Source organism: Odontesthes bonariensis, chromosome 5 (assembly GCF_027942865.1).
Source record: "Odontesthes bonariensis isolate fOdoBon6 chromosome 5, fOdoBon6.hap1, whole genome shotgun sequence".
Lineage (NCBI taxonomy): Eukaryota > Metazoa > Chordata > Actinopteri > Atheriniformes > Atherinopsidae > Odontesthes > Odontesthes bonariensis.
In genome coordinates this window covers 6,714,610-6,726,710 of record NC_134510.1, presented here as the reverse complement: position 1 = coordinate 6,726,710, position 12,101 = coordinate 6,714,610, and the positions used below count along the sequence as shown (strand labels likewise).

The 12,101-nt window shown below is 39.3% G+C and overlaps 1 protein-coding gene across 1 annotated transcript in view; it reads right to left on the bottom strand.

Moving 5' to 3' along the window:
• The window catches only part of ncalda (neurocalcin delta a), an 89,633-nt gene extending 79,429 nt beyond the window's left edge, over nucleotides 1-10,204 (bottom strand). Inside the window, exons 1-2 of the mRNA XM_075464702.1 lie at nucleotides 10,090-10,204; nucleotides 7,260-7,378 (exon numbers count right to left, since the gene is read on the bottom strand). The gene's annotated coding sequence lies outside the window, so the exon portion shown is untranslated. The remainder of the gene's footprint in view (nucleotides 1-7,259; nucleotides 7,379-10,089) is intronic.
• Nucleotides 10,205-12,101: the final 1,897 nt, after the last annotated feature.

The following is a 12,101-nucleotide window of genomic DNA, read 5'->3' as shown; positions in this document are numbered from 1 at the left end:
GAGGGTTGCTAATTTCCTATGTGAGGTAATTTTTGGAAAACTATTTGTCAACTAATTTTAATTTGTGTCCAACTCATGGCAGTATTTGAGATGACTAACAAACACACCAAGGAGTTTATACATTTTTATCCAGAGTTGCATGCATCTTTCACAAAGATTTGGTATTGATGATGGGAAAGCCGGACCACAAGTCTTCTCTAGCACATCCCAAACATTTTTCATGGGGTGAAGGTCTGGACTCTACCATGGCCTATCCATGTGATGAAATGATGTCACGTGTTCTCTGAATCACTCTTTAAAAATTTGAGCCCACAGAATTCTGACCTTGACGTCTTGGAATATGCATATACCATTAGACAAGAAAAACAAACGGTCATTCAGTATATTTGGGTAGTTGACTGACCTCTTTTTCTAGGTGCAGGACACATCTGACCAACTGAAGCAATTCCAGATCATTTGCTTTCAGGTCGCGACTTTTTTTTTTTGGCCAGACAGTACATATCAAGTGTATATCAAGTCTGATTTCCATACACTGTTTTGGGGCATCTATTTTGATTAATAATTGTTTTCTTAACATTTGTTAATTACAAATTCTCAAATATAATGAACCAGTGCTTTTCTTTTTTATGTCTTATTATAAATCTATTATTTTTCCAAATTGGACAGCTGATTAAACATGATTATGAGTATTAGTTGTAAATATTCTGTAAATGACACAAAAAATGAGTCACCATCCTTACATTGCTTCCATTACATTATGTTAAAGCTGTCAGTAGGATATTTTAGAAAGGAGAAACTGTAAAATTCATGTGACAAGCAGACATAACTCAGCTGAAGAAGCAAGGAAACCACTATTTTGTTAGACACTTGCTGTTGATCGGTGAATTCTAACAAAACAAAGTTATGTCAGACACACACACACACACACAGTTGAGTTATAAGAACCAGCTGGTGTGTACAGCTGACATGACTGAGCCACAGAGCAACGTTGTCTTCCAAGTATTGCAACAGAAGGGTGCGGTAAAGAATGAAGCACTGATCCAAATAGGAGCTATTCTGTTCTATTTTCTAGAAACGGTAGAAGTATCAAGTAGCTTAGCTCCACAGTTCAAACTAATCCAAACAGTTAAAACAATTATGTGTGAAAGCTGCAGCTGTAGAGTGCTATGTCATCGAGACAAGCAGACTGGTTATTACTTATACAATCAGTAAATAGTTTCTCCCTCCATTTTCAGAAAATCCCTTATGGCCCTGTCACACTGTTGCGTATGAGAGAAGCGTATGAAAATTAATAATATAATTTTCATACGCACGAAAAGTCCTTGAAAATAAAGAATGACTAGCGTATGAGTAGCATATGAACTGCGCATGCCCAGCGTACGTTTCAACGCGCCTATATCAGCAGCCTTTCCACATTGCTCCATTATTGCAGTAGACGACGCGCTATCAACATCTCTCGAGACATTCATCTCGATCATGCCTCCCAAGAAGCAATCGTCGTTTGCCCGGGCCCTGGGCCGAGGAAAAGGCAAAAAAAAACACAAGAATCATTCTCACCCAAACCTGCTGAAATGCCTGATGCACCTGCGGCTGATGAGTTACATGCTTCTGAGCGATCAAGATCCCCAACTCCTCCTCCTGACCGCTCCCGTGAATCGTCGGTTGCCTGCCGCCTCCATCTCTGCAGACGGGCGGAGGCTATAAATACTCTAGCTGTGCGGTACACCTTCATGCCAACATATGGCAATTTATGTCCAGCGTTCTCGACCTATCAGTAACGTACCTATATCGTACCTCTAGCGTATTCAGCGTATGCCTAGCGTATGCTTAGCGTATTAACCATACGCACAAAAGTTTTGAGCATGTTCAAAAATTTATTTCTGCCTCAGCGTATGTCAGCGTATGCCAACGTATGCCAGCGTGCTTGAAACGTATACAACCTATGCCTAACGTTCCCCTGGCGTATGTCAGCGTATACCAGCGTATGAGTGATAATTTTCATACGCAACTCATATGCTTCTCTCATACGCAAATGACAAATCCTTTCAAAATTGTATTTAAATGAATATTTTTGAGATGCAGTTCGGCCTTCTACCAACATTGTATACAGTGTTACATGTAAAAAAAAAAGGACGATCTTGTTGTGAAAGAGAGTGCATTTAAAATGAAGAAGTGCCACAGACTGCAACTGGTCAACTCAAATCTGCCATCACATTTATTTTCTACCAATCATATGATACATCACATCTGACAGATTGGAAGCCATGATGATTCACAGGTCACAGAATGGCATTGGACCAATCACAAGGCCAAGTGTCAGCAATCACTCATCTGCGAACTACAAGCCCGAAGCTCACTCATGACACATTCTATGCAATTCCCACACACAGTACATGCTTGCTACCACTAAGTCCAGGAGCAAATATGCACCAGAGAGATTTTGTGTGTGAATGTGAGCTTAATTCATTACAAAAATCTTGAGACAATATGTGAAGTCGAGTGGGTTTGACTATATAGCATTGATTTACACCTCAGCGAGGTAGTTTAAAAGGTTCACTATATTCAATTCAATTCAATTCATTTTTATTTATATAGCGCCAAATACAACAAATGTCATCTCAAGGCACTTAGATAGTAAGTCCAATTCAAGCCAATTGGAATTCAATTAATTAATAATAATCATAAAATATGTAATATATGTATATGTAAAGATGTGTGAAAAAGAAAGCACATGTTTTTTTTAAATTATGTTTTATGAATCGGGACATAAAAACATAAAAATTTGCTGGCCTCAGTTAGCATGTTAAATATTGAAAATTCACAATACCACTAGAAGAATAGACTGAACAATTGTGCTATGTTTGAAAGGGTTGACAAAAGAAAGCATCTTAGCAAAGCACAAGACCTCTGGAAGAATGTTCTTTAGACGTATGAAAACAAAGAGGTTTGGCCATAAAGCACGGCACCATGTTTGGCAAAAACAAACTCTGTATATGAGCAGAAACAACTCATAGTGACTGTAAGTATGCAGTGAGTAGGTGGAAGGGTGATCATTTGGGCTTGTTCCGCAGCCACAGGACCTGGGCACCTTGCAGTCAGCATCGACCATGAATTCCTCTGTGTACTAAAGTATCCTAAAAAACTTTACAAGAGGGAGCCCTCTTGTGAGGGCATCTGCCCAACAGCTCAAGCTTGGCAGAAATAGTGTCATGCAACTGGATAATGATCCCCAACAAACCAGCAAATCTACAACAGAATGGCAGAAAAAAAGAAAGGAGTCAATGAGTTGAAATGTCCCAAAGTCCAGACTCAAACCCCATTAAAATGCTGTGCCAGGGCCTTGGGAGAGCTGTGCATAAACAAACTGAAGCAAGGTTGTAAACATGGTCCAAAATTCCTCAACAAATGTTTGTAAGAATGATAACCGCATACAGAACATAATTACATTTGGCTCCTGTTGCCAATGATGGTTCTACATGCTACAAAATTCTATTAGTTTTTTACACACTGCCTCAGCATTTTGAATCAGTTTTGGTTCAATAAAAAAATGACACGGTGTAATATGTCACGTGGTGTTTTTTTCATTGAGGTTTTAATTACCATATTTCCGATACCTGGTGAGGACCAGGTGATTGTTCAATTTTTTTTGTATCTTGATGTGTAAAACCATACAATTGAAAGAGGATGTAGAAAATAGATGAATGGACCTCAGCACCTCTACAGGGCAAATGACACCATAAATCAAATGTATATTGTCAGTTGTCCTTCTAGGCTTATAGCTAACATTAACAAACATTTTAGCCATTTATGCAGTTTTCAAACTATCAATAGACCCCTTATTGAATTTAGGAGTAAATTTAATAAATGCAACATCATTTAGTGATGTCTACCAAATCCAGTCAGGTAGCACTCTAATAATCACTTATTTACTAGAAACCATTTAAACTTAATTATTAAAACAATGCTAAGAAAAACATCACTAATAGCAAAGGGTTAAAGCTGGAATCTCTTCATTTTTCAGAATTGGCATTTTCTTCTCTGGGTATATACCAGATAAGACATATAAAAATAGATCTCTCTTCACGACTGACACTACAGAACAACAAGAAGGTTAACGAGAGAAAACAAAAGCTGTGCACAAATATATGTTCTACAACAGATGCTGCTTATGATTACTCTAGGAAAGCCTGGCCTGGAACTAGCGGCAGTAACATCAGTCATAGGTTTTTTAAGAGGACTCCTTTTCCAACATTAGTTTGGGTTTGTCACCATCTTTGGGAGTTTCTGCTGCCAGAAATGCAAATATGGAGAAGGAGCTAAATAAAGCACTTGAAACTAATTAGTATGAACTACTCCGCTAGCCACTTGGCTTAGCAAACACTTAATCCATATAAGACCACCCAGGGATGGATAGATTGAGGGGCTGAAGTAGTGCTGGGCGGTATGACCACAAATACATATCACGGTATTTTTTCACGTTATCACAGTTTCACGGTATTTTTTTTTCATGCATAATTAGGTGTTCACAGCATTTTCTACAGATTGAGAACAGAATTAAAAATTAAAATAAAAATTCTTCAAAATTCTTCATTGTAAACAAATTAATAACATAGCTAATTACACTGGTCGGACTGTTCAGCTCTGTTTCAGACTGATACCTCCGGTTCAGGCTGGTCCTCATCCTCAACACGCACGTCTCTTTTTCAATCGTGGAAAATATTTTTCAACACTCATCTGGATTGAAGCAGCAAACATTCAGTGTAAGAGTTTAAAAAAACTACTTTATTTGATTCACAGCTGCTAGTGTTTTGACCTCGACAACCAAACTACATTTTTTTTTTTTTTTTTTTTACGGCAAACTTGCGACTAGTTAACTTTATAAAGAAGGCGTAATCGCTTGTTTGCTATGGGTCGGGTCGGGTCGGGTCGGGACGGGACAACATTGTATTAAAAATATTTTTATAGGACTTTTTAATGTGTGACTTTATAAAGTTGCACGTGATACCAACCTTTTGTGAATTTCGCCAGCCGTCTTCTTTCGGTTGAGCTAATCTAACGCGACGCTGAAGCTAGCAAGCTTCCAGGGATGATATCGCTGATGGAGACACACGCGGTGTGCACGGAGGGGAGGGGCTGTGTGTGTGTGTGTGTGTAGGCTATGTGAGAGAGACGCATGACTGACAGAGACGGAGGGAGAGCAAGGAAAGGAAATGCAGCTTAATGAATACGAGTATTTTTTAAATAGCGTTAAAAATAGACAGTAAACATGCGTATTTAGAAGCGCAACACTGAAAAGGGTCCCGTCTCAAAGAATGTCGCGCGACGCAGCGTTCCCCCCCGTTGTGTAATCAAATACACCGGTATGGCGGTATATTAAAAATTCATATCATAATGAAATTATAAACCGGTATTCGGTGTGAACCAGTATACCGCCCAGCACTAGGCTGAAGCATAAAATATATCTCCTGAAGGCCATGGGCAGCACATCATATCCTCTTGTTCAAGCTGTCACTACAGTTTCTGTTGGAAACATGAAGCTGACAGCTGATACCACTCAGGTATTGAGCAGAGAAGAGGCCCAGAAGAAAAACAGCCTGGATCTGTACACTAAATAGTAGTTGTGATATTTGGCTGTATGTATTTGGCTTGAGATTTAAAATGATCATGCTTACCAAAGCTGACATGTTAACTGACAAAGTAAATAAATAAATACATTTTTCTGCCTGTAATTTGATGCGCTCACATTTCTCTGGGAGCAGGGGGCCTCAGTGAGCTGCAGGATAGTGGTGTCCTTGGTTTCAATCAGGAATGCAAACAATCCAGGCTATCCATCCTGGGAAAACTGAAGGACAAATGTAGACACTGTTTCCCACAGTGTCCATGTTTGATAAGGAAAATGCGCCAGAGAAAACCAAACAACCAACTAACATGTGATGCTATGCTGTTAGCCCAGGCTGCATTCCTATTCTTCTGTTACATAATTACAAGGAACAAGTCTACTGTTCTCATTCTTCTCAACACTGAAACTTCACCAAATACCCAACTATTTGTAATTGTTTTTGTTTACTGTGGCGAAACATTCAAGTATTTGTCATTCTGTAATACACCTACTCTTTTCAGGCATCTTATTGGAGTTACACAGGTCTTTGGAGCAAAGCTGAGCACCAGGAGAGCACGCAAAAGCCACATGAAAGGGCTTAACCAACAATCAAAGCAGGAATCTTCTGTCCTTGAGCTGACAGCGCTAACTCCACCATAACACATAACACTTATGCTTTATTTGGCTAATTGCAGTGATTGCCATTAGTACTTGCAAGTTCTAATTGTGCCAAAGTGTACAAAGCCTCCAGAGGGATTCTAATCAAATCTCTGACACACCTCAGTTGGATCTCTGGAACAGTTGTTTTTTTTCTTTCTTTGGTCTCCTTCAGACCATCTAAACTTCTACCTTTCTTCCCTTTCTAACCAGAATCTCAATTCTTGAGTCACGACCCAAAGATCATGATGTGTGGGAGGGATCCAGAGGGTAAACTGAGAACATCACCTTACTGCGGTGGTTACTGTGAGCGTGTGAACAGGAAGGCTGTACTGATATACCGCCACAGTTCCAGGCCGGCAAATACATGCTGTTACGTTAACACTTATTATATCTGTCGGAGCCATTAATGTGTAAAATAATGTGGAACTGGTCCAGGTACAACAGTTAACTCATGTTGTACAAAATCACATGATACATGGATTAGGGTGCAGAGTTTCAACAGGCACAGAAGTTGCATGTTTCTCTTCAGGGTATACGCTGTCCTGCAAGCAGTGGATGAAAACGCTTCTGCACACCTGAGAATTTTAGTTAAAGACTGCTTGAAACTATCCAGACTAATAACGGGCTGAAGGCTGCTGCACAGTCTCCTATACCGCTAACACTAAACACCTGCATGTTTTTGGACTGTGGCAGGAAACAGTTTGAAGCCCATGCTCTGACCACAGTGTCAACCGCTGGTTTTATACAAGCGTGGTGTGTTGATGTAGGTGTGTGCTAACAAAAAGCAATGGGATGTAGTATAAGCATAACAAAAGTAAAAAACTTCAGTCCAAATGTTGATACAGTCACTGCAGACAAATCAATCGCTGGATGAAGCCTAAAAAGCAATGTGTGCAGCATTCATGTTTACTAAAAAATAAGTCTGATGTCTGATCACCAGCATCTCTTAACTACACAAACCAGCTCAAACCAATTCTGTCCCAGTTGCTCTGATACTCACCAGATGGGAAGCGTGGACACCTGCTGCCCAGGCGAGCGTTTTCAGACCCCTCAAACACTCCTTCCAAGGAGTCAGTTTATGCTGTCCTTTCTTCTCCACCAGTGACTTTATGTTAAAACCTGACAACACATGGGGAAAGATGTTCAGACACTTAGTTTTAAAATTCATTTTTATGCCACTACCTGATGTGTGAATGCTAAATGCATCCCAAGAAACAAATGTGCAATAATAATGATGAACGAATAAATAAATAAATAAAGCGAAAGCTCATTCAGTCTAAGGACACTCTTGAGCTCTACTTTGTGAGAAAACCTCTCAGATTTGACTGGTGGCTAGTTGTGTTTTAGTAAATGATATGAGCTGATGATGCAAACAAAAACAATCGAAAGAAGAAACATCGAATCAAATTTCACTGATACCGACCACAATGGTTGAATATCACATGGCTTGATGATATGTAGCTTGCTCCAGATGTTTTCTCACCTGCCTAACATAACAGTAACAATAATAACAGTATTATCATTATTTGAGGAGAGAATTAGCATGATGAACAATTGTGAAAAGCTGATTAACAGGGTTGGCAACAATGTACTTATTATATAAGTCAAAGTTTTTCCTTTTGTTTTACATCCTCATTTGACAATACTATAGAGGAGGAAATGACCCCTGATTGTGTGAACCCATGCAAGACTGGATTTTAGATACATGAGTTGATTATGATCCAAGGGAGTATTAAGAAAAATCTGAAGATCATACAGAAGGGATTTTTTAAGGAATCTGGATATGGCTGCTTTCTTTTTTTCTGACAAAAAAGAAGTAAAGTTTCACACCTGAACAGTCTTCCTATCAGTGCCCTCTGGTGGACGAACTATTATGTAGGCGCCTTCCCTACATTGATCATGTATATTTGTGCATTTTGGTCATTTCCGCAGTCTCTCGTTGTGCTGGCAGCCTTCCTGTTTCAACCACGCATCTGCTACACAATTCATGCTGACAGATGTCAATAAGTAGAACTGTGATGTCAAACAAGAAGCAATGCCATCTGATGAATGCGCAGTGGAGTCTTCTTGTGTACCTTTAGTCAACTGATCCCTTAAAGGGGAACTCCGGGGCATTTGAAGCGCAATCCCATTGCTAGAGGTTGTCAAATACCGACAGTAGGACACAGACTGGTGCAAATCGGCGCTCCCTGTGCGGCGATTGCGCTGTTTGCGCAGCCTGTCATGCTAGCCAAATACGTGGTGGCCAAGGGGCAAATTCTAAACCTTCCACGTAAAACAACAACAACAATATATGCCCAGTAATATTGTTGTAATGTTTTAAATCCTTGAACGCAGTTTTTCTAGAGAAGATAATTACTTTGGATATGGGAGTATCGTCCATTGACTCTTTTGGGCTTTCACATGCGCGCGCATACCAACAACCAGTAAGTGACATGCTGTTTATAAAGTTGTTTTGTAACGTCCCCATGCCAGTAATGTGAGAACAATGCATATGGTTTTGATGGTAAGGCTTGTGACTTTATTGTGGGATGGTTTATAAAGTGGTGTGACGTTTCTGCAGTGTGCAAGTTGTTGTTTTACGTGGAAGGTTTAGTACTTGCCCTTTGGCCACCACGTATTTGGCTAGCATGACAGGCTGCGCAAACAGCGCAATCTCCGCACAGGGAGCGCCGATTTGCACCAGTCTGTGTCCTACTGTCAGTATTTGACAACCTCTAGCATACGGATAAACAGGGAGAAGCAATCGATCCCTGTCTCAATTCATCCAACAGCAGCCAATCAAGTTACGCTCCATTGGACAGATCAGCCATGTCTACCAACGATGGTGCTTCGGTGAGTGCGTTTACTTTATTTGCCATTTGTGTGAATAAAATTGAGTTATAGATATTACTAATATCTACTGAGCTGATCTGATGAATTGAGACAGGGATCAATTGCTTCTCCCTGTTTACCCAGATGTTGAGTCTGGTTCTTTTTCCACTGAATTTTTTGAAGTTGAATTTTTTTTTTCCACTGTTGGTTTTTCAAATTCAAAGTCTGATTTTGATGCTGTAAAAATTCGATATTAGAAATTCGTATTCAAACTCTGATGGCACAGAAAAACTTCCATACTTTTCCACAAACAAGCATATTCAAACAGTTTACATGTGTTAAAAATTTAAAAATGTTCATTTGACATTTCCCAGGAAGCTGAGGATTGACTTAATCACACCAGATTTACTTCTTCTAATAATGAGACAAGAAAAAACAAAGAGGCTTTTACTTTGTAAATGCTCTTTGGAAGAGAGTCGTGATTGTGTGTCGGCTTATTTGTAATCAGTGCATTGTTTTTACATGTCATGTGTGCGTTCTCAACATATTCACGCTCAGTTAAGCTGAAAGCCTTTCCCAACTTTCCCAATACAGCACAGACAGACAACATGTGCACAAGTTTTCGTTTACATATTCAGAGCAGAACACCTGTTGTCAACTTAATGTGATGGATGTCATAACAATGGAACAAAAGGCGGTTTCTAAAACCTCAAGCATCAAGTCCAATTAGCTTAGCAAGCTAAAGTGCTACAGTTTGTAGCTGCTGTTTGCTGACCAAACATATAGAACTGAAAAAGGTAGAAACAATAATCTTGTCTAGTTCTCTTTTTGTTGTTTTAACGTCAGCATGTCATGTTCGAGGGTTGTTCACATCGGACTGCTTTCATTTTCAAATAAGTGAGGAGGATTCATTCACTTTATTTTTTTGGACACTGGTTTACCTCAACATCGGGAATCCCAGTTCGAGCTATAAATGTAACACGTAGGTGACAGCTAGTCTTAAACAGGTAACTCACCCCTCCAAGAGTAAATGTGACCTCCTTCACGTGCCGGTGGCTCGGTACATTGCAGAATAACACACTTATGCACGCACATGTGTCAAAAAGTGTCACTGTGTTTGGAGTTTGAGCCAGTGTACCAAAAGATGTCCTGCATGTGAGAAAATCTGGCTCGTCTTCCGGTCTGAACTGTTGTATTTTGCCAGAATAAACGAGCCTAAAAATGACGAATACGCTTTTGAAATATACATTTTAAAAGCAGATTGAACAAAAGTTGGTTTTGGATTAATTTTTTTACCAATCAAAATCTAGGTTTTATTTCTGCACATTGTGTAGAAGCCACATCTATGGCCATTTGTAGTATCCAGAAAAAGAGCAGAGTGAGACCTCTGTTGTTATCTTGCTCTCTAAACCATCTCCACACACTGCTGAAAAAGTTTTTCTGTCAGTCTACGGCTTCATCGTCTTGGGTCATTGGTGCCATCTAGTGGACAACTGAAGAAAATGCGTTATTCCCTCAAATATAGAGATGTGGGCTTTTACTTGACTTGTAATCGCATTGCATTTCCCGACCGAAGACAAAATTAGACGCAGAAGACAAAATTACAGCAATTTGACATTTAATAACTGAATGTGCACTTAGAGCGGTATTTATTAAATGCTGACACGGTTTTTTAATTTGTTTTAACATTGCTGTGCTGGGCTAGTGCTGGAGTATAGCCATCTATCTCCCCCCCTGAGAAATGCCCTGTCCATCCAAAGAAAACTGGCCAGAAAAAAGGCCACGATCTGCAAAGTTTATAGCTTTATTTATTTTTTTATTATCGTGTTTCCCCCCCTCCATAACCTTAACCCCTTGCTGCTGAAAAAAAGGCGATTTTCACATTTTCGGATGTTCTTGTTGTATATGATCTGAAATGTAGACTTAATGAAGGTAATAAAAAGCTGGAGTTGGCTGGATGTCTTTCCCCAAGTATCTACTTGAATTTAAACCCTCAATGGAGAATGTGGAGCATGTTAAACAAAAGCTATTGCATCCTAAAGTCCTGGTCTAAAAACCTCTCCAAAATAGTTGTAATGCATCATACAAGTTCTACATTTCTTTACAAAAAAAAAACTTCATAAAAAAATTCCACACTGTTAACAAAATTGACGGTCATGATTTATGCTAGTGTGACCATATTTTCATTACCGAATTGAATTATTACAATTATTATTATTATTATTATTATTACTATGCTTGAAGTTGTAGAAGTGGTTTTCCACCAATTTTTTCAGGTATTGTTTTCTGCCCCCCCAGATGAGCTAACTGCCCACCCACACATGCCATTCTGGTCACACCTCTGTATCCAAGTAATTTACCCCACTTCTTTACTTTGTTATATTTCTCACACTGTGGCTGATCATAAAGAAAGGTACATAAAATTTAGGCAGCAGAACACCGATGTTCTACTTTTAAGACAATAGAAGCTGCATTTTAGCAGGTACATGAGTTCATATAATATTCTGCCATTTGCTTAGTGTGCTGACCTTTGCGTAAGCAACTCTGATCTCTCGTAAAGACGTCAAATAGTATTTTGTTGAGGGGGTGGGATTATATTTCTTTTTGCAGTTACTGGAAAAAATTTTTATTTTTTCTTCTTTTTTTCTTTCTTTGCTTGTGGTTCAGTAGATTAAGGTTGGTGACAGTTTCACGGACACTTTGTTCAACTGGACTGGCAGAGAGGAGTTGGATTTGTTGTAGACCAAAATAAGGAACCTCACAATCGACCACAAAAGTGCACAAAATTAGGAAAAAACATAGTATATCACAGCCACGTTATCTGGTTGTGCAATGTGGACAGGAGTCATATGATCTTCTCACGCCCCTCTATTTTATGGATACTAATCATCTCAATGTACTTTTCTTTATGCTTCCATCACCACCAGGTGGCGAAAGAGTACTGGGTGATATATCACCATATTGTTGACTGTTTTAAACTCAAGTGTATTCTAATTTTTTCACAGGTCTTGTACAAAATAATGTGTTC